This window comes from Pagrus pagrus, assembly GCF_965226575.1.
Source record: "Pagrus pagrus genome assembly, chromosome: 7".
Lineage (NCBI taxonomy): Eukaryota > Metazoa > Chordata > Actinopteri > Spariformes > Sparidae > Pagrus > Pagrus pagrus.
The window spans coordinates 14,257,646-14,280,993 of record NC_140191.1 but is presented as its reverse complement, the minus strand read 5'-3'; the positions used below and the strand labels follow the sequence as shown (position 1 = coordinate 14,280,993).

General features: G+C 38.5%; 4 long non-coding RNA genes across 4 annotated transcripts; 2 read left to right on the top strand and 2 right to left on the bottom strand.

Annotated features, from left to right (window-relative positions):
* Positions 1 to 493: 493 nt before the first annotated feature.
* LOC311260519 lies at positions 494 to 1,692 on the bottom strand. The gene is made up of 3 exons (XR_014623034.1): positions 1,485 to 1,692; positions 962 to 1,095; positions 494 to 818 (listed from the first exon to the last, which is right to left on the bottom strand). It is a non-coding gene; the product is annotated as an uncharacterized lncRNA (long non-coding RNA).
* Positions 1,693 to 10,136: 8,444 nt separating this feature from the next.
* LOC311260518 lies at positions 10,137 to 11,035 on the top strand. Its single transcript, XR_014623033.1, has 3 exons — positions 10,137 to 10,187; positions 10,647 to 10,786; positions 10,892 to 11,035. It is a non-coding gene; the product is annotated as an uncharacterized lncRNA (long non-coding RNA).
* A 2,336-nt stretch (positions 11,036 to 13,371) lies between these two features.
* Positions 13,372 to 14,657, top strand: LOC311260517. The gene is made up of 3 exons (XR_014623032.1): positions 13,372 to 13,451; positions 13,977 to 14,116; positions 14,228 to 14,657. It is a non-coding gene; the product is annotated as an uncharacterized lncRNA (long non-coding RNA).
* Positions 14,658 to 18,897: 4,240 nt separating this feature from the next.
* Positions 18,898 to 20,290, bottom strand: LOC311260516. Its single transcript, XR_014623031.1, has 3 exons — positions 20,221 to 20,290; positions 19,427 to 19,548; positions 18,898 to 19,302 (listed from the first exon to the last, which is right to left on the bottom strand). It is a non-coding gene; the product is annotated as an uncharacterized lncRNA (long non-coding RNA).
* Between the last annotated feature and the right edge of the window lie 3,058 nt (positions 20,291 to 23,348).

Genomic DNA, 23,348 nt, shown 5'->3' with positions numbered 1-23,348 from the left:
CACAAGAATGTCATGACTTCTGTAGTGAGTTTAAATGTACTTGAAATGGAGGGGGTTTTATACGTCTATACCCTTTTTTACAGAATTCTTGACATATTTTGTCATAATTTTGGCCATGGGAGCAAACGCTCTCCTCGTCTGCAGCTGTAAATTGTGTGAGCATAAATCAGCTCTCATCTTTCTTAAAGGAAAATGTAAAAGATCCTAAAATACAGAGGAGTGTAGACAAATGAAGTTTAAGGATGTCCAGGCACTGTATATTCATCATTGTATCTCTCTTGTACACTTTGGAAAGAAGTATTCTTTAAAAGAAAAAAGAAAGTGATGAAAACTTCAGTCATTGACTTTAAAGGAAAGTTCCAACATTTTGGAGAATGCTCTATTTCAACGAAGAACATGAAATTAAATACCACACCTACTGTAGTACCTGAGAAAGAGAGGTTGTATAGGGTTATCTGTATGTTGTGTGCATAAAATGACAAACAAGCCCACATCAAATGAATGGTTTTTATTTTTTCTCAGCCAATATTGAATGGACACATCTTTCAAAACCAATTCTCATACTCAAATAAACAGGCTTGAGTGGAGGTACAGGTAGCTTCTGTTGTCAGTGGAGGCAGTGTCTGCCACTGTACTCTCTCTTGTTTTGTTTCTTTTTTTACACATTTTGATGGTCATTCTTGAGGGTTTTGTAGTAAATACTCTGTTTAGGCACACCTCTTGCCTTTCTTCTCTTCCCAGCATTTTTTAAACTCCTCAAGCGTGATATCTTGATCGGCTTTCTGCTCCATGCAGGGAAAGAGCCCTCTGACTCCACCCTGGAAAACAGATTATTACAGTTACAGTTTGAATTGTATTTGAATGATGAATAAGAAGCAGGACAACAAGTGAGTGTGTTATGTGTAGATATGCATGTGTATGTTAAATGTGCCATGTAAAGTGAGTGTGTTGAGTTCCTTACTTCGTTCTTACGGCCTTTACAATTTTCTTCCAACCACTCCTTGAGCTCCCGCACTTTTACGGTCCCGCCACGGCTATCAAAGAACTTCTTCAGCTCCTCACAGAAGTCTTGATCACAATCCTTGTCAGCCATACCTGTAGCGGGACAAAAAGATCGACATTGATTTTGAATAATTAAAAGCAAATATGAGTTAATACCTTTCCAACATAGAGGGTGAACAGAAAATAAAATCGTTGCCATGGTTTTTGCAGACACCCTATTTTCAAGTCCTCTGAAATCTCTTGATATTGGTAAGTTTCATGTTCTTAGACTGAAGTTCTGTGTTTGCAGTAGCACAGAATAAAGCTTTAGCAAATGCAAGAAACCACTCTCCAGTTTTAGATTAACAATAATGCTGCCAGTTTACAGATAATATTTAGCCATTCTGTTTCCCACTCATCATGCTCAGTATCTGGAAATCATTTTGTCATTTTCTGTCCTTCCACAAAACTCCCTCCTTCAGTATCTTTCCATCAGGACTCACCTTCAAGTTTTCGTTCACCAGGTGAATAAGAGAGATCGCGTCTGTGTCACCAGCTTGGTTCCAGATGAGACTGATGTCAGACTGAGTTGAACGTCTCCTTTTTATAAGAGCAGACACACAATGTTTGACTTTTGTACATGCATTCATGCACAAAGAAAAGCGGATGATGGCATTCGTGTAATGAAAATCTGGTCAAATACCCACAAACCAGTTGTGCCAGTCCTCTTGTGCCATTCTTTTTGGACAGAGAGTTTTTCATTGCTTAAAGTGGATTGTTTATGGGTGGAGTAGATATCTAAGGTGGGGAAGATATGTGTGTGAAAAACAAGTCAGTTGATTTCATCCCACGCAAAATGTTGGGTATAGGTCAATGTGTGTGTGTGTGTGTGTGTGTGGCCTTGTTTTCCCACATTTGTGGGGACCAAAACACTTGGGTCAAGGTTAAGCTAAGGGTTAGGCTTCGGCAAATAAACAGACTTTCCTTCATGCAGTCCTTTTCTGGCTTAATGGCCACTCAAACCTTTCCAACACTTGCCACATTCACCCTTTCGACACACATTCATACACGGCAGAGGCAGAGGCTGATATGCAAGGTGCAGTCTGGCTCATCAGGAGATTTTGTTGGTTTGTTTTAAATGATTTGTCTACGTAAAAATGTTATCAAGTTGACCTTTAAATTTCAGGGTGATGACTTGGGCTCAGGTTAGGTTAAGGGTTTGGAGGTAGGGAATACTGGTTGGGGTTACTTAGGGTAAGTCTCTAGGAAATTAATGCATGTCTATGTACGTGGGAGTGTTTGTGTAAGTTTGATTTGTCTCTATGAATGTGCACCATTCCTGTTCTACTAGTTTTAGGATTAAAGTATGATGGAATTTTTTTTTTTTTTTTTTGCATCCATCTGTCAATACCACCTAATACTGTACAGAGTCAGTGCCAATCCCTGCTCACATAGGGCAATAGGCTGATGAATTACTTTTTAATCCTATTTAATCTGTATGTAAAATGGTTTCTGCCTTGCCATGTGCGCTTTTGCCACCTCAATCATCCTGGATCCAGATTAGGGGAAGATCCAGGATTTTTTTCTCTCTTTCTTTAACATTGTTTGATTATGAGCCTTTTTTTGACATTTTAGTTGATTTGTCCGGGAGTAATGTAGTGCATCTTGGTGGAAAGAAATCAGGCTGATATCTATGGCTGAAATTTGATGTGGATCCAAATAAAAAACTAGGTTCAGCAAATTTTATGTTTTATTTTCTGATATTGGATTAGCCTTGATTGTTGGGCCTTTGTGGAGGTATGCACTCTACTGAGTGTCATTCTAGTTCAGAGTGTTTCTGAATCTATAATATTTCTACCTTGATGAAATTTATCACCCGACAAATAATAATGTAGTTATGTGGCACCCTAGTGGATCATTTTCTCATGGTGATGGACACTAATCCCTGTGCTGTCTTTCACATCCACCAGAGTTCCCTACCTTAGAGCTGAGTCTCTGTGATCAGCCCTCAACCAGATCTGCACTGTAGTATATCAGTCCTTTCTCTCCTTCAGACTGTGCGAGCTTGACTGTAATGACTTTGCTACAGTGTGTGCTGACATGCACAAACAGATAATCAAGCGCTCGAATGTTTGGTGTTCAATGTGTTGCTCAAGGTGAACTGGCACCTCTCCAGCTACCAGTCCACACTCCGTACTAACTCGTCCTTGCAGGTCTTGAATCTGCCACCCTCTGGTGACTAAACCAAGTACCTGTGAAACAAGCTACAGCTGCTCAATGATAATAGTAAATACATTCATACCAGTTTAAAATGTGAACAAAACCTTCACTGACACGTGAATGCATTTCATTTACTTTAGAAGTCTCTTCCATCTTCAGGATTAATGAAGTAGAGTAGGATATGTTTAAATTTATGCTTACAAACTTTTGTTGTAACCTTGCAGACTTAATCAAATCAAATCAAAACAAATATGCTCAATTTTCATATCTGGAAGAGGTTTTGAAACCCACCGTTTTTGGCCTGGGATGAACTCTGCTCTCTGTTTTTCACTCACACATATTTTCTCCAAAATAGGCTCCACCTCACAGCTCCTCAATGAAAAGAAGAATTTCCCCACATTGGACCCTTCACAACCCTTCACAAACAAACAAACAAAACACACATTCATACTCAAGTATGAATACCCACGTACTTACATTTTATTTTTAAGCACACTGAGTATTGAACTTACTGCTATATAAATAAACCCGAACTTGACGTAACTTTTCTCTGTAACAACACGATCGTTAATCCATCCTGAGCAATGATGAAGCCTCAATCCAAACAGTATGAAACAAAAGGACTGGTTCGTGTGGATTAAGCCAGATGTCTATTACATGAATCACCACTGCTGTTTTCTTTTTACATGAATGCATGTACGTACAAGTCTAAGACATTGTGTTTCTGCTCATATAAAAATGATACTCTCCTCTCAGTCTGACATCATATTGATCTGGGACCAACCTGGAGACGCGACCTCTCTTCACCTGGTGAGTGTGAATGCGAAGGTGAGTCCTGATGAAACGGATGTGATGAGAAAGAAAAAAGGTGTCATGTTCGATTGCAAAAAAGACACATGCGAAAAAAATGACAACATTTTGTCTGTAAACTGGCAGCATTATTGTCAGTCTAAAACTTGAGAGTGATTCCTTACATTTACTTAAGTTTTTGTCATGATCATTTGATCATTTGTCATCCTTTAAAGAGTTTAATCTAACAGCATATGTATCTAATTTACCAACATCAAGAGGTTTCATGAGACTTGACAGTAGAGTATCTGCAAAAATCTTTTTTTTAATCTTTATTTTCTGCTCATCCTCTAAGTTTCAAAAGCATGAACACCTTTGTTCCTTTTTTTTTTAATTGCTAGAACTCAATCGCAGGGTTTTTGTCCAGCTACAGCTATGGCTCAACACACTCACTTACATGGCACAATTACAATACACACATGCACATCTGTATGTAACATGTTCGTTTCCCGCTTCTATTCACCATGCAGATGCTGTTGTGTGTAATAATCTCTTCTCCGGGCGAAAAGAGAGATCAACTGCAGAGAGTTTGTGTGTGTGCATGTGTTTGACAAACCTTTAGGAACTGACATCATAATGTTTGAAAAATGTGACCGTTTTTTTTAAATCTCTCTTCAATATTTGTTGATGAAGGTTTGTTGATGAAGTGCTGTATCGTAGAGAAACATCTTCAAGAAATAAAGATATAAAAACTATTAAATTGAAAATAATGTGGGCTTCTTCATCACAGCTCCCTGTCTAACTCTCTCTCTCTCTCTCATTCTGCATCTCCTCAACCGCTTATCTGTTTGTCTATTTGCATCAGTTTGTTTGAAAGGCATCGCCTTTATGCACCCGTCAAGCTGAATAAACAGAATACACCTGGTCTGGAGCGTGTGAGCTGTCTCTATAGTCAGAATTTGCTTTTGTGTAAATGCTCCGACCATCATGCATATAACTTAAAAAAAACGTATGAAAGGAAATCAACTCATAAAGAATCTTTTCTGATGACATGATGAAATTCTCAGCGACTCAATGCGCTGCAAGCTTTAACGACAAATCAAGTTATATTATTATTCAGAGCAGGTTACGGGGGGTTATGTGAACACTTTGTGCCAGAGGGTGAACAGAAGGAACATCTGCAAGCACACTGTGGTCTGCATGAATGTGTCTTACTGCAAGTGACAGTTTAAATGCACTCTTGTTGAAATACAGTATATGTTCTATATGACATGAAACATCCAGTTTTTCAAATGTATAAATGAAACAACAAAGTGGCCTGTAAGGGAACCAAATTACTGGCTGCAGACGCAAAGCTATACCCAAAGTAGTGTAAGCATAAATGAAGACTAATACCTGTTCTACTGCACAAAAATATATAACTAATCCTGAAGACCAGAAGAGATCACACACAGGTAAATGAAGCGAATGCATGTTTTAGTACAGAAGGTCTTCATGTCACTTGAACATGGACACACAGGTGGCCCCTCTGTTCCTTAGTGCTGGTTGTGTGTTGTGAGTGTCTTGTAAGTCATTTCAATTGTTTTTTATTAGTTTTTTTTGTTTTTTGTGGGGGGGTTTAATGACAAATCTGAGTTTATAAGAAGAAATATGTGGGGGGAAGGGAAGAAAAGGGAGCAGGGGACACACCCATCATGAAATTACAGTAACTATCATTTATATTGGATTATGGAGACTGTTGGGCCTTGGCGGAGGTATGTGCTCTACTAAGTGCCATTCTTGTTACGAAGGGCATTGATTCCATAAAGATGGTACTATGAATGGCAATAAATGTTCTGCATACACAATGCTTTCCTTATAAACATCCTACATTATATCACAGGGGCAAAAACAGTCAATCAATCAACGCCTGCACAACAAAAAACCTCAGACACTGTATAATGCTGTCCAAAAGAAAATACCCATAAATGCTTTAAGGGCAGATAGATATCCATTTATAATTAACATCCACACACAGCCAATGAGTTTTGAAACAACTGAAAGCTCCTAAGACACCCTAAATGCAATAGCTAGAGCCAGAAACAGCACTGGCAGCAGAAGTTACTTTTTATGAATGTTGCTTTGTTGCAGTTTAATTATTTGCTGCAGTGTATGGAGTTCATGAATGTGAAAAGATGAAATTATATTGTCTTTGCATGTGTAGAAAAGAAGGGTTTTATTAAATGAAAGACTGCAAACAGTCCCTCACAAACAGTTTGTATTACAAGAGTGCATTGTCAGTAACAGCTCTGGGATAAGTAGTAATGGTATGAACTGACAAAGCAGAGGAACAATAGAAACCAGAACAAACAGAGAAGAAACATGAACAAACTTGGATTTCAATGTGCTGCATTCATATTTCCTGGTGTCCAATGGTGACTCATTGTGAACCAAACTGCGTGTAGCAGCAGCATTGTTTCTGCTAAACCCACACAGCTGCCAAGAGAGCGAAGCTCCAATTCCGATCACTCCCTCTCCAGAGAAACGTTCAACCAAACATTAACTATAATGAACTCAGAAGGGTTCTGACACACTGTTGCGCAACTGTGCTACAGCTACAGGCTTTTTTTTGATCAACATTAATTGACTGCATATGCTGTTTGTTGATTTACAGAAATCAGGAAGTGAAAGATTGCGTACACTAACTTTGCATTTTACTTTCTTTCTTTCTTTCTTTCTTTCTTTCTTTCTTTCTTTCTCTCTTTCTTCCTAATGTAATTTAATGTAACTTCCTCTGTGAAATCCTCTGCTCAAGGTAAACAAGCATACACACACACACACACACATAGACACACACAATCAACCACTGGGCTGTAGTGGAAAGTTTTGGTGTTGTTTCCATGAGAGGCGGGGAGTACACAGCACACAACAGCGGCCAAAAATAGAGTGCTCTCTCTGAACACTTAGTTGCACTGCAAGGTTTCTGTGACTCACAGAAAAGTTAGTTTTTCTAGTAGCCTATACTTACTTAATTGTTCTTGTATACTTATCAAAGCCCTGACTTCTTTGTTTCTTTACGTTCACGTTTACATTTGTTGAATATCTGCATATTTTAAGTCAAATAACTTAGTGCAAATCTTTTTTCTCTACTCCTACTACTAAATCACTTATTGAATCCTTGCACTGAGCTAACAAATGAAATACATTTCTACTTTACTCCTTGCAAGACTCATATTTTCTTCATATTGAACAAAAAGATGCAAACATAAGTACACATCTGTAGGCACATTAGTTTTCAACAGTGCAGCTTTCTTCCCTTATAAATTATTTATTGAAACCGTGCACTAGGCTTGCCACGGCAGTCTGTTTTCCTGGTGTTACACGGTGGGCGGACTTACACCAATTGCATTACTTGACCACATCCCCCACCATTGTTTTACTTTTTAAAAAATCAAAAGTGCAAAAACGGATGCCACGATTACAAACTGATGGAGGCGTCTAAGCCATGCAGCAGCGGGGCCAGCAGCAGAGTCGCAGCACAGAGTAACAGGAGTCACATTTCACTTTTAGCGTGGAGAGAATTAGTAGAGCTGACTGACAAGACGATGGCGGACGAAAGCAAAATGCAAAAGCGCCTATTTGGCAATATGTCAGATTAACCTGATGATGTTTAAGAGGGAAAAGGAGTTGTTACCTCACTAAGAAGTTGGAGGTGTTCAGCCTGTTGCCTGCAGCTCCTCATCAAACAGCTCCTTCCTGTTCCATAACTCCCACAGACTGAATAAAACTACTTCCTGACATATTAAAATTGATCTCTGTCGACAAATGCGAAAAATGAACGCTGTTTTGTTCTGTAGACACATTTTTGATAAACGACAGCACTGCTAACTAAATACATTGCATTTCCTGTGACTAGCCTACTTCAAAATAAAAGTGGGAATGAGTGAATTGCGTTTTTATTAAAATGGCATATGAAGGTGTAGTTGATTAAATTAAAAAAAGTATGTTGTGGGCCGGTTTATATTATATATTTGACATAAGGTCGCAAGCCTGACCAAGGGGGAGTGGGGGATGGAAATGGCCCAGGGGCCGGCAGTTTGAGACCCCTGGTCTACAGCCATGTGACAGCTCTCTGAGGTGTTTTGGGTTAAATGCTATCAACATGCTAATGCGCTCATCATGTTAATGCTAACATGCTAATAAATTTACTGTACATGTGACACGTTTAGCAAATATAACATTTACTATGTTCACCATCTTAATATAATGTCAATCTGTCCAGTGGTTACTGAAATATTTAATTCAAAACCACAAATATTGACCTCATGGTGTATTAGAGGAAAATCATGGGATCAACAAAGTCATGAGGATTCATGGGACTCATGGATATCTGTACAAACTATTGTGGTTATCCCTCCAGCAGATGTCACAATACTTAATGTGAACCAAATTTCAGGGCAATCCATCCAGTGGTGTTTCCCGTTGTTTATTTCAGTTGGGTCCAAAGTGGTGGAGCAGACTTGCAGACGGACATTAGTCTATCTTAAAAACATCAAATTGGTATCAAAACATCACAAAAACCTCTTCACAAAAGTCATATAGATAGATTATGTGACTATTCTGGTGGATTCCTGCAAATCTGTCCCACGTTCAAACTCACTTAACAACTAATGGCAGACTAGATTAAACTTGTTTTGTGTTTGCTGTATAAAAACCTAACTCAATGCAAAAGTACAGTTAGGAAATGTGTAGAAGAACATGTTTGTAACTCTGCCCTTCTAATTAACTCGGTAATCCACAAGGACTCCACCACAAGCAGCTGTGCTTCACCATGGAAACTCACAAAACGCAAACTTCTATGTACATGCAGTCCAACAACACAGTCCCTAATGTGTTTAAAACCGGAGAAAAATCCTGATAATCACAATATTTCTGAAACCATCTCACTGTTTTGAAATACTGAGCAGATAATATCAGTAAAAGTTGATGTTTTTTTGCCAAGGGAGGACAGTGTCATCAGACTGATTCCTTTGAAGCACATTTGGTTGCCACAAACATTCTCTACTAGTGAGTCAGTGTCCGTTGCCCACGCCTATCCTCCACTTTTCACTTCCTCTTACTGTCTGTGCTGGTCTCTCTCTCTCACATTAATACCGTCCGCTCACTCTGACAGTCAGATGTTCCAGCACATATCCAACAAGTTATGATGTTAGCAACAACCCCCGGTTGCAACATATTGTCTGTGCGGGCAGAGACAAGATGTTAATTGATGAGGGTACCGCCCAAAATAACAAAGCCTGGAGGCCTATATTCTCATGTTTAGCTGTTTCATTGTTTCTACTCCTGGCCCTAATTGCTCAATACTAAGACTGTATTAGAAGCCCTGGAGGAACAAAGTTGGGCTGACATGAAGAAGTAGAAGAAACTCCATGTGATAATAACTGTACAGAAGGACATACAGACAGTTTGCACAGAAGTAGCTCTAGGGGGTATCACATTTGCCATTCCATGTTGCTGTAGTTAATTTTTTCCTCAGACAAAATGCTGCTACAGTGTTGGAAGTAATATCCCGTACTTAAAATGAGGACTACCGCAAGGGAAAAATGCTCCATGACTAGGACAAATTACTCACAGTAAAATGAGCTTGCACGTGCACCCCAACAGTTCCATTAAGTGTTAGCAAGAATGTTGCATGGATGTCTTTTAAATGGTCAGAAAATAATACATTAAGTGACCTTTGACTGTAAAATAAAACATGTGCATCAGCTGAAATAGATCTAAATGAAATGGGAAACATTAAATGAACGGCTGTAGTCACAAATTAACAACACAGTTAGAGTTATTGCATGCAGTAATTTATTACCTGGGATCCACCCTTCTGACAAGTTTGACTAAAGGCAGAAATTATTCTAAAACTAACTATACTCAATATTTGAGTTTATAAAAAGATTAACTTTAGGTTATGGATATGCATGTATGTGGGGGATTTGATGCTCCTTTATCCTGCAGACTAAAATTAGTTTATATTATCACTATGATTTAAAGCAACCTTTCACATGCAAATATGTCTCGTAGCTTTTTGTCCAAGTCCCCAAGAAGGGTGGGGACTTGGACAAAAAGGTGTGTCAACCTCTATACAAAAAGGTTTGTGTACCTGCCCCCCTCTCAAATCCCTCTCCTCCACTTTCTCAAACCTCACAGCTTTTCACCCAACCTTGGTAAGTAGAAATATGTTTCAATTATCCTTATAGCATTTTGTGGCATGAGATGGATGAATGAGCTTCTGGGTGTGGTTACTTTCAGTGTGCAGTGCTTTAATCTATCTATTGTATTGTTTCCAACAGTTACAGTTTAAATCTAGATAATCGTGAAAATTCGTGGGCATTCAGAAAATAAAGATTACTTGATCATGTCTCTTGTTTAAAATCAATAGTGAAAAGAAATATAGTATTTACCCCTGATTCAAATAACCTGTTCTATAAGACAAACAAGGGAGTGTGTTGTGCATGAATATTTCTAATCTGTTCATCGAACTCCTTCCAGTCTGTTAACTGGATGTCCCAAAGCAGCAATCCTAAGAATGAAGCATTAACATATTACTGCTCAACCACAACCATGTAAAATTAATAAACAAACTGACACTGAACAAGAAAGGTAATAATATTTTCTCATTCTAGCCACCATGTCGAAGATTATTCCGGCAATTGCACTCCTCCAGGCTGTCTTTGACGAGCATGCTGGAAAAGAAGGAGACCCAAAGACTTTGACCAAGAAAGAAGTCTGTGACCTGCTCAAGAATGACAAGTTACCAATAGATGTAAGTGGAAAAGATGCAGCACGACTGCAGCAGAGAGCTGTGAATGCCTCTTCAATGTATTGTTGATGATTTACAATCTATTCACAAGTCTCTTTCTTTCTTTAGGTCTCTCGCAAAGGTGAAGCAGACAAACTTTTCAACATGCTGGATGGAGACGGGGATGGTGTTGTTAATTTCAGAGAGTTTGGGACTTTTGTGTTAGCCCTCTGTGAGATGTGCCGTTAGAAATAAATACTTTGGCCACTTTGACTCACCACTTTCTTGCCTTATTAAATTTATGCTACATTGTAAAAAATAACTGAGTGCTTCAACTTGCACCAGTATTACAGTCACATCTATGAACTTGGTAAACACACACAGTTTTTATCAGTGTTTCACTGATTTTGATATCAGAAGTGATGATAAAGAAACAAAAATAAATGTTGTCACATTTGAGAAATGTTGTCTGTTTGTTCATTGAAACATTTTCTACCTTTTTATACAACATGTTGACGTAAGCGGCAGTCTCTTAGCTCATCATTCAGGGAGCCATCCCATAGTTACACATACAGTGGGCTCTTATGTAACTGCTTGGATGCTTCATGAAGGCCTTTAGGATTTTCTGACCAAATTTTAGGTGGATTTGGTTAGCAGGAGTACATAGAAGTAAAAAAACAACCAAAAAAAAAACATGTTATTTCCTGTTGCCAATAGTTGGTGCTATGACTGTAAACAAAATTTGGCATGTTGATGGGTTCAAGCCGGGAGCTTCATTAAACTTTTAGAGTTTGAGGCAGATTCAACCATGTATAGTGGAGTTACTGTACATCAACTTCCTGTTTCAAGGTGATTCATCTACCTTTGCGGGGCCGCCATGGCCGTGCTCTTCAATGAAAACTCGCAATCTTCACAATACAGCTGAAGGCCTTCAGTGTATTCTCAGCATATTTGAGGTGGCTGTGGTCCTCCAGCTAGAAGGAGGACACTATTGTTTAAAAAATGTAATTTCCTGCTGCCACTCGGGGGCGCTGTGAATGTAAGCATATATTGGCATGTAAATGTGTTCAGAATGGGACTCTTATCAAATGTGTGAAGTTTGGTGCAGTTTTCATCACAAAGGTACTAAGATTGGCCAGTGCAAATTTGAATTTGATTGAGTTAAAATACAACACTTGCAAATCGCCAAAAATGAGTAGAAGAATTCAAAATGGCTGACTTCCTGGTGGTTTGACGCAGTGGCACCAAGAGAGTTGTGCAGATGTAGGTGCGCGATATGTGCACCGAATTTCATATTTCGAACTAGCCACAGGCACTGTTGTAAGTATAGAAAAATGTAATTTCCTGTTGCCACTAGGTGACTGTAGTGTGGATGAGTCCATAAAAAAGAAGTAATTGTGGTAGTAACAGGTTTTATTACTGCATGGTAGCACAAGTACAAACACCTTCTTTTGCTTCCAGGATCAACAACTCCAACAGATCGTTACCTGCGCCTTCTTTTCTTTTTCGCTCACTATCTCGCGGTGCCCCCTTGTGGCAGGACACAAACACAGGAATCTAAGTGAACACAAAAGTGACGCTATGACTGAAATAGAATATTGACTTGTCAATGTCTTCAGGATGAGACTCTTAACAAACATGTGAAGTTTGATGCAGAGTTATAGTGGAGTTGTAGCAATTTCCCGTTGCATGGCACCACATCAGCCTTCACCATGCTGCCACGGTCACGGCCTTCGACGAATTCTCACAATGTTCATAATTTAACAGCATCAAGGTCTTAAGTGCTTTCTCACCAAGTTTGAGGCAGTTTTGCTCATCTGGCCAGAAGGAGTGCGTCACACTTTAAAGAATGTAATTTCCTGCTGCCAGTAGGGGGCGCTATGATTGTAACTGAATAGTGGCATGAAACTGTGTTCAGGCTGAGACTCTTCCCAAACGTGAAGTATGGTGCAGATTCGACCATGCACAGTGGATTTAAAGCCACTTCCTGTGTCCAGGCGAAAGATCGACATTCCCGCCCGGCCAGGGCCCCGCCCTTCGATGAAAACTCAAGTTTTTAAATGTGTTGTGGCTGAGTGTGGATGCTTCGAATGTCAGGAGGGAACAAGAAAGACACAAAAATAAATGTTCACCAACTAAATACGAATATCAACTGAAAAAGATCTAAATCAAATTGGGAAAAAACGAAGGAAAAAACACAAATGATCCACCCAGCCATGGTTATTGCATGCAGTGGTTTGTTATAGACCTGGCAACCAGCCTTAAATACAAGCTGTGATAGTCTGACAATTTTCCAAAACTACATTATTACCCTTGCAATAAGTAAAGGCTAAACTTTAAAAAATCCTTTTAGATTATCAGTGTGGAAGCTGTGATGCTCCTTCATGCACACCGAAAGGAGTTTACGTATACCTTTAGATACAGATTTCCCACACTGGTATTACTGGTTAAAATGGGCTTATTTTGGAGGTAAAGCAAAAAGAAATACATTCCAGGATTGCGATTTTCACAGTCATACGTTTTTTCTGGAGAGAAAAGGGAAAGACAAAAAGGAGAGAAAAATCAGAAAGAAAGGTGGGGGCTAAAGGGTGTGTCGGCCTCTGCTATATAAAAAGGTCTGTGTCCGTGCTCTCTTCTCAAATCCTCCTCATCCAATTTTTCAAGCATCACAGCTTTTCATCCAACTTTGGTAAGTGGAGATATGTTTTAACTATCCTTTTGAAAAATACAGCATTATGCTTTTTATGCATTTTTAGTGCATTATGCTGCTCTTCATTTGTCTAAACAGTTGGGGTTTAATATGTGCAGTGGAATTATGTGTCATGAATGTGCTTCTGGGTGTGGTCAGTTTCAGTGTGGACATTTTAATCTGTTGTCAGTTTCTAAGAGTTATGATTCAGATATAGATAAATGTGAAAATTGGTGGGGATCCTGGAAATCTAGGTTACTTGATCATGTCATGAAAGATGAAAAGGCAACAAAGGGAGAAGAAGAGTTTTTGTCTGCACTGAGTCCAAGTGTGTTATGAGACAAACAAAGAAGTGTGTTGTGCATTAACATTCCTGATCTTCACAAGCTGTACATCAATCTTCCAGTCTTTTAACTGGATGTCCCAAAGCAGCAGAGTTTAATTCATGTGTTTTAGTGAAGCTTGAGTCATTACCACAGCTATGTAAAAATGGCCTACATGGTCAACAATATTTTCTCTTTCCAGCCACCATGCCAGAGCTCACTAAAGCAATGGAACTCCTCCGGACATCCTTCAACAAACATGCCGGAAAAGATGGAAACGCAAAATCTTTGAGCAAGAAAGAGCTCTCTGAATTGCTCCACGCTGAGTTTCCTGGGGCAGCAGTAAGTAGGAAAGATGTAGCATGATTTCTAAAGAGAGCTGTGAATGTTTCTTTGACATATTTTTGATGTTTTACAGTCTTTTTACAACTCCTACTGTTTTTCTTTCTTTAGCCCGAATGCAAAGACAAAGCGGACAAATTCTTCAAGACGCTGGATAACGACGGGGATGGTGTTGTTAGTTTTGAGGAGTTTGTGTCTTTTGCAGCAGCTCTGACTGTGATTTGCGCTGGGGAATAAAAACTTTGGCCATGTTGACTCACAACTTTCTTGTCTTACTAAATGAATGCTAAATAATAAAAAAAAACTCAGTGTTCCAACTTTCACCAGTATTACAGTCACATACATTAAAATATACTTGTCATTATCAGTATGTTCTGAGAAATAAAACTTGGTAAACACACACAATTTTATCACAGATGTTTTATGATGTTGGCTTGAGAGACGTGAAGGAAATGTGCTGAATTTGTGTGTGTATATCACTAATTTTTCAATAACAGAAGTGATGAATGAAGAAACAAAAATAAATGTCACATTTGAGAAATGTTTTGTGTGTGTTCATTATAACGTTATTTAGCTTTTCATACAACATGTTAATGTAAGTGGCAGTCTCTTAGCTCATCATTCAGGGAGCACATCCCATAGCTAAACACAGGGGAGAACAGGGTAAGATGAGCCACATTTTACATATGATGATGATAAATGATAAAAGTGTGTTTGTTTCAAATAATAGTTACTATATATACCTCAGGTTGTTGTGTACCCATGAAAATTAAAACAAGTTATGATGATTTCAGAACAATGACCAATCAAGAAAAAGTAGTCCCATGGCACAGTTTGTTCCAAGATGGGGGTAAAATGAGCATGGGGTATAAATTCAGCCCTCCAGGGGTTCACAGTAACTGTTTAGATAGATAGATAGATAGATAGCAGGGGGGTTGAAGGAGTCTGTTGCTGAAGCTGCTCTTAAGCTTGTCCATACTGATATAAAAATGTCAAGTGTACTTCCTTAATTAGCGATCACATGACTAATCTCTGTTTATGGTTACCTAGATAAAGCGGGTGGCTCATTTTACCCACTGGCTCGATTGACTATGTTCTTCCCTACAGCAGGCTGTTATGTAACTGGATGCTTGCTTCACACATAAAACAGGAAATAACACTGATGGAGAGGCAAACTGCTTTTCAGATTGAATCCCTTAAAACCAGACTGGCTTACATAGAGGATGTATAAAAATATAACTCAAAGCCATATAAGCAGCTCGTTCCATTTCCATCAAACTAATGTGAAATGGTAAACTTTACACACTTGTTGGCTATAGCGAGCACCAGGAGAAATCCCAGTGGCCTGGCAAGCTGTTTGGCCTGCAGAGTCTAGCCAGTGTTGAAGTTTGCAGAAATGTATTGACTTAAAGTGCACTATGTAGTTTTGGAGAAGAAATTTAAACTCAGAATTTAATATTTACAATATTAATGAGGTAATAATACAAATTCAGAAATATGTATTCGTTTATTCAGTTTATTGAGTCATGAAAACTAAGAGTTTGTTTATTAAGTTTGTTTAGGCACAAAGTGCAAATGACTAACTCTTGAAACTGAAGACATGTAGCTGTTTTTGCACGAATAATAAGACAGAAACACTGTAAGTGGTTGTGAACAGACTGACAGTGGAGATTGGCCAGGACTTGAATTATTGTCCGAGTCCACCATTGCAGTATGCTCACCACTGGGTTAACCGCTACAGATGCTTTACACAGCATCCAGTGCCGCCCCCTTGTGTTTGAATTTGAAAAGTGTTCATGGTATTTATTTCCCCTTGGTGTTGTGGAGAGAATCAAACAATTCTTTCTGAAGGACAAGAAGAACTGACTTTAAGCAACAATTTATCTTGTAGAAAGCCTGAATGAGAGGTGTGTCCAAAGCCTCACAGGAGAAGAAGAATAAAACAGGAGCCATGACTGGTCTAACCTGTTAGGGGACTGCACTAATGACTGCACACATCCTCAGTCCTTCTGTGCTCAGTTTGTTACTACCACGAGGCGGGCTGCTCATGGCAGCCTCATTAAATATCCAGACAACCAGAGACCAACCATTACCAACTCCTATTGTGGAATATAACTGGATTCAAGGGAATTAATCTCAGTACAGTCAAAACAGTTTATTTAGGACTCTGTGAATACCATTTCAGCAAAACTTGACACAAGACAGGGCCTCGAAATTATGTAAAACTGCAGCGCCTGTTTGCTTCAGCAATTCAGTTCAATAGCAATTCTTCAAAATCAATACAGCAACACTTAGTGATGTGATGTCATCAAAAGCAGAACATTGGGACAGTGAAAAGGGATAATTAGATTTAGGGATGCAACCAAATCTATCAATACATTTCTTGGTTAAGTCTGTAAAAGACTACCCAACCCTGGCATGCACCAGCACTTTAGGTGGCTATCATCTCATCGAATGATATGATGCTGAAGAGAAACCGTAAGGAAAGAAATTGGTATACCCTTGAAAAATGTACTTTGAAAGTATCAAATCTAGATATACTACTACTACTATCTGGAAGATTCTGTCTGGTCTATTAGTAGAGCTTTAATAGTGGTTTAAGGTAATGCTCTCTCTAACTAATATATAATCTGCTGAGTAGTTTAATTCAGCATAATTTCACAAAAATAATAAAATCAATTAACAATAGCAGAAATTGTAGTTGGGTACAGTTCAACAAAGACAAGATTGGACAGATATGTGTGTGTAACATGTAATGAAGACTTTGACCAAGAAAGAAGTCTGTGACCTGCTCAAGAAAGACAGCTTTCCAATACAAGTAAGTGGAAAAGATGTACAGTAGCAGAGAGCTGTGAATGCCTCTTCAACGTATTGTTGATGATTTACAATCTATTTACAACCCTTTTTCCTTTTTTTAGCCCTCATGCCAAGCTGAAGTAGACGGGTTCTTCAACATGCTGGATGGAGACGGGGATGATGTTGTTAATTTCAGAGAGTTTGGGACCTTTGTGTTAGCCCTCTGTGAGATCTGCCGTAAGAAATAAACACTTTGGCCACATTGGCTCACACCTTTCTTGCCTTATCAAATTTATGCTAAATAAAAATAGATAACTGAATGCTGCAACTTGCACCAGTGTTACAGTCACATCTATCAGAATGTTCTGAGAAGTAAAACTTGGTAAACACACAGTTTTATCATAGATGTGTTATTATGTTGGCTTGAGAGACGTGAAGGAAATGTGCTGAATCTTTGTGTGTATCACTGATTTTGACATCAGAAGTGACGAATGAAACAGCAAAATAAAATGAGGTCACATTTGAGAAATGTTTTGTGTGTGTTCATTATAAATACAGATATGGTGCAAACTCAGGAATCCGACCCTCTCGACCGCGCAACTAACAACTACTCAGCAGAAATGCCTTTTAAACTCTTGTTTTAAAACATTATCTGCTATTGTGACAGTCTCTTAGCCCAATCATTCAGGGAGCCATCCCATAGTTGAACCTACAGTATTATGTCAGCATTTGGATGCTTCACACATAGAACAGGCCATGGTTCCTGTTTTATTCTTCTTCACCTGTGAGGCACGTCTCTGTAGCTATTTTGTTATTCTGACCCTCATGAAATTCTTTAAAAAAAGATGGATTCATCGCAGACTTAAACTCTTATTTTGCTTTTCTCCTTTGCACATTTGTGGCCTTGTCGTCTCTTCTCTATCCCTCAGGGGTAAATTCTACATTTCTAGTGCATATTTAAACAAGAGACATGATCAAGTTTGGTGTGACAGGAAAGTCTTCGTTCACTGCAACAGCTCAATGCATCTGCTCGCACTTTGTGCTCCGTACAAACACTGTCCACGCTCTGTCCACTGCACGCCTGTAGACCTTTTAAACAGCTCCCCATTCTTTTTAGATGATTTTTCCTCAGAACCCTTGGTTATTGTTATTTACTGCATTCTCACCAACTTGATGATGATTTTTGTGTTATAATATTCAAATTGTTGTCGTTAAAACCTGAAAATATATTGTTTATTCTTTTTAGACCAGTCTCCACAAAATACCTCCACCAAGCTCAATACAACGTATTAGGTATCAAAATTAATTCATTGCAAAATGGGTATTGCTGTAGAGTGAGAAGTGAAGGATATGAGAAGAGCATGGACACAAACCTTCTTATAGAGAGGTTGACACAGCTTTTCTCCCTAAAAAATTCTTCAGACCAGTAAAATCAGTCAGTTAAGGGAAGCTACAAGTCTACATACATAAATGTATGTATAAAGGTCTAAAAAAACTGAATGTCCACTAAAACGGGATTAACAAATTATGTCTTCTTCTTCTTCTTCTTCAGCAACATGTCACGTAATAGGTGTAATGCCACTAACCCTGACATTCATTCCACACACATGCAGATAAGGTTTTAACGATAATTTTCTCATACTCAAACTCAGCACATTTCAAGTCAACAAAATAACACATCTATGATTATTATGTGACCAAGTTTTCCTTCTCAACACCTGTGACTCTGACATGTACCTTTTATATATGTGGCTGTAATACAGGTGGAAGTTAGAGCGCTCAAGGAATTCACAGCTTTCTAATGCAATGTTTTCTACTTTGTTTTCACCCTCCAGAAAAACTTGTGTCAACATGTTACATGAAAAGAAAGATAATGTTTTAAAGGTCATTTTAAAGGCATTTCTGCAGAGAAGATGTGAAGCACAGAGGATAAGATGCCAGAGTTTGCACAATATCTGTATTTCGGTAATGAACACGCGCAAAACAATTCTCAAATTTGACCACATTTATTTTTCTTTCTTCTTTCATCATTTCTGATATTCAAAATCAGTTGCACACTCACAGAGATTCAGCATGTTTCCTTCACATCTCTCAAGCCAACAAAGTAACCCATCTGTGATAAAACTGTGTGTTTAACCAAGTTTTACTTCTCAGAACATTCTGATAATGACATGTATATCTTTAATAGATGTGACTAGAATACTAATGCAAGTTGAAGCGCTTAGTTTTTGCATTCAGTACAAATCTATTAAGGCAAGAAACTTTTATTTTGGTCTGTGCGTCATGCAGAGGGCCCTTATAAGGTTCACAACCTCCTTGAAAGTCAGTTCGCCATCCGAATTGTCATCCAGTCCGGCCATGAATTCATCCACTTCTTCCATGGTTGTGATCTAAAGAAACAAAAACAATAGCAGTTGTAAATATATTGTAAATCATCAGCAATACATCACATACACATACACAAGAGACATTTTCAGGTCTCTGTTAAAAACGTGCCATTTCTTTTCTACTTACTTCTGCCTCAGGAAACTCAGTTTTGGCCAGGTTGAGGAATTCTTCCTTGGTCAAAGTCTTGTCGTTTCCAGTATACTTCTTAAACATTTCCCTAATTTCCTCCGTTGTCCATGACATGGTGGCTGGAACGAGAAAAAACTGTTAACTGTGTAGTCCAGTTTTACTGCTTTTATTCACTTAAAATCAACTGAAGCAAAGCTGTAATGTTGAAATGATTCATCGCAGACTTAAACTCTTATATTGCTTTTCTCCTTTGCACATTTGTGGCCTTGCTGTCTTTTCCCTATCCCTCAGGGGTAAATTCAACATTTCTAGTACATATTTAAACAAGAGACATGATCAAATACTGATGGAGCAAATTGTCAGTTTGGTGTGACAGGAAGGTCTTCATTTACTACAACAGCTCAATGCATCTGCTGGCACACTGACTTCACCGGTTGTTTCTCCCCACTCCTCACTGTCCACACTCTGTCCACTGCACGCCTGTAGACCTTTTAAACAACTTTTCTTTCTTTTTTTTAATGATTTTTCCTCAGAATCCTTGGTTATTGTTATTTACTGCATTCTCACCAACTTCATGATTTTTGTGGTAAAATATTCAAATTGTTGTTAAAACCCGAAAATATATGCTTTATTCTCTTTAGATGCAGCTCTTCACACAATACCCCCATCAAGCTCAATACTACATATTAGGTATCAACTATTAAAATAAAGTCATTGCAAGATTGGTATTGCCGTAGTCCTTTTTTCAAATAAAGACACAGAAAATATTTTGAAGCAATATTTCCACTTACCAAAGTTAGATGGCAACCTGTGATGATGAAGAGAGAGGAGGTGAAGGATATGAGAAGAGCATGGACACAAACCCTCTTATATAGCGGTTGACACGCCTTTCTCCCCCAAATATTTACAATTCAAGTCTTTTCTTGCCTTCCCTCAAGCCCTTCTTCAGACCACTAAAACCAGTTAGTTCAGGGAAGCTACAAGTCTCCATACATAAATGTATGTGATATAGGTCGAAAAAAACAGAATTTCCCCTAAAATGGGATGAACAAAGTATCTCGTCTTCTTCTTCTTCTTCTTCTTCTTCTTCTTCTTCTTCTTCGACATGTCACTTAATAGTTGTAATGCCACTAACCCTGTCATTCATTCCACATACATGCAGATAAGGTTTTAAAGGTAATTTTCTCATACTCAAACTCAGCACATTTCAAGTCAACATAATGACATCTATGATTATTATGTGACCAAGTTTTCCTCCACAACACCTGTGACTCTAACAGGTACATTTTATATATGTGGCTGTAAAACAGGTGGAAGTTAGAGCACTCAGGGTTTTTGTTAGGTATAATCTCACGACAGCAGGACAGTTTTGAAGTAATGTGGTTCAAGTATTTATTTCTGAGTGCAGATCACGCTGACAGTGATGAACTCCTGGGATGTTTTGACATCATCCTTGTTGTCCAGCGCACTGAAGAAATTGTCCAGTTCAGCTTCGTTTGTGAGATCAAGACAGAGAAAAAGGGTAAATAGACTGTGAAACATAAACATATGTAAAAGAGGAATTCACAGCTTTCTAATGCAATGGTGCTGCATGTTTTCTACTTTGTTTTCACCCTCCAGAAAAACTTACAAAGTGTCAAAGTGACAATGCTAGAATGAAATCTTTCTTGTTTTCCTTTACAACTAAGTTCCAGTAGCACCAGTTTAGGAAAGCTGCAGGTCATACTTGCAGATAAAGATGCTTCACAAAGTGATGATTACAAGGGTGGAGTTTCAGTCAGTAACCCTGACAGGCATAATTCAGGTCAAACTTTCTCTGGGGAAGAAAAACCACACTGTCAACTCTACCTGACTACAATTTAAGGTATACATATACAATACATCAAAGAGACATTTACAGGTCTGTGTTAAAAGCGTGCCATTTCTTTCCTACTTACTCCTCCTGCGTCAGGAAAGTTTTTGTCGTGTCTTCCTTTTTCTGGAACAAGAACATACTGTTGACTGTGTAGTCCAGTCTTTGCTCTCTTTATTCACTTAAAGTGGCTGAATTAAAGCTGTAATGTTAAAATGATTCTTTAAAAAAATGGATTAATCGCAGACATGCAGACAACGTTTTAAAGATCGAGCTAGAATCAATAAACCAACTAATTGATCATGACAATAGTGAAAAGTGTTGCTGTATTGATTTTGAAGAATTAAGAATTATTGAATGAAATTGCTAAAGAAGGTGCTGCTTTACAAAGCAAACAGGTGCGGCCGTTTCACATAATTTTGAGGCCGTGTCTTGTATAAGATTTTGCTCAACTGGTATTTATATATTCAGCCTGTTTTGTATTTGTTGTTAAGTACAGATATTTGTGTTAAAATTGAGGGAGTAAAAGTTAGAAGTGGTTTACTTGAGTACAGTAATGAAGTGTTTGTACTTTGTTACATCCCACCTCTGAGTAAATATCATTGATAAATCAGGATTTTTTTACATAACAGCATCACCTTTGTCTCCTTGTGAGCCCATATGTGTCTGTGAGCAATAAATGAAGTTAGACTGTACAGAGATGCATTTAATTCACTTGTATCCAGTTATATTTTTGAATAGGAGTTGATAATGGTTGGTCTCTGGTTGTCTGGATATATACTGAAGCTGCCATGAGCAGCCTGCCTCATGGTAGTGACAAACTGAGCAAAGAGGGACTGAGGTGTGGGGGTCATTAGAGCCCCCTAACAGGTTAGTCCAGTCATGGTTCCTGTTTGACTCTTCTTCACCTGTGAGGCTTTGGACACGTCTTTCTCGTTATTTTGTTATTCAGACCCATCTGTCATTCATGTTTTGCCACTAACCCTGACAGTCATTCCACATACATGCAGATAATGACGTAAAGTATTCTTAATTGACTTTTAAACAACTCTCCATTCTTTATTGATGATTTTTTTCTCAGAACAAGTTGACATGTTTTCCTTCTCAACACATGACCCTCACATATTATATGTGGCTGAAATACAGGTGGAAGTTGCAGGGGTACAACTTAACGAAGGGCAAGAATGTTTTGAAGTAATGGGATTAAAGTATTTATTTCTAAGTGCAGATCCTGCTGAGGGCTGCTGCCAGAGCGATAAACTCCTTGTTGTTATCCAGCACACTGAAGAAATTGTCCACTTCAGTTCTCCACTCCACTTCGAGAGGGTCACTTGCCTGAGTTTGCAGAGTATCTGTATCGTGTTAATGAACAAATAAGACATTTCTAAAATGTTATTCTTTTATATTCACCTCTGTCATTCAAAATAGAACAGCCTACTTGACGTTAGTTTTCCTGAGCTCCTTTAGTCGAACTGCTTTGAATCAAATACTTGAATAACTTTCAGTTACCACTATGTGATGGGGAGTGATTTATATCTTTTAAATGAAACTGCAGCCTGTTGGTGGGCCTATTTTGACCACCGTGATCTTGAAAATTTGAAATCTTTGTTTCTTAGCCTAGCCTCTGAAAATTACAGTGGATCGTTTGGCATTAAAGCATTGTCCGTGTATTAGCTAACTTCGTGTCCATTTTGCAGTTAGCCATCCCCACCCTCCTCTCTGCCTATGAACGCACAGCAGTAAACATAGCAAACATAGCAGCAAACATCCTGCATCCTGGATCCTGCTCTCTGCACGTTGCAGAGCAGACATGACATCCTCTTTATGCAGTTCTCTGTCCTTGTTACGGCCTCCAAACAATTAAATAAAGTAACAGTGGCTCAAATTGGAGACCTCAACATAAAAGAAGGACACCAGAAAATAGAACATTTTCACAGGTTTTATTAACCAACTGTTCCCACAATAAACATCCTTTATGAAACCATAGCAGAACTACAATATAAATACTTTACCGAGTGAGAAATCATCAAACCAGAAGGAACCTGGAGATGCCAGCCAACTCAGCAA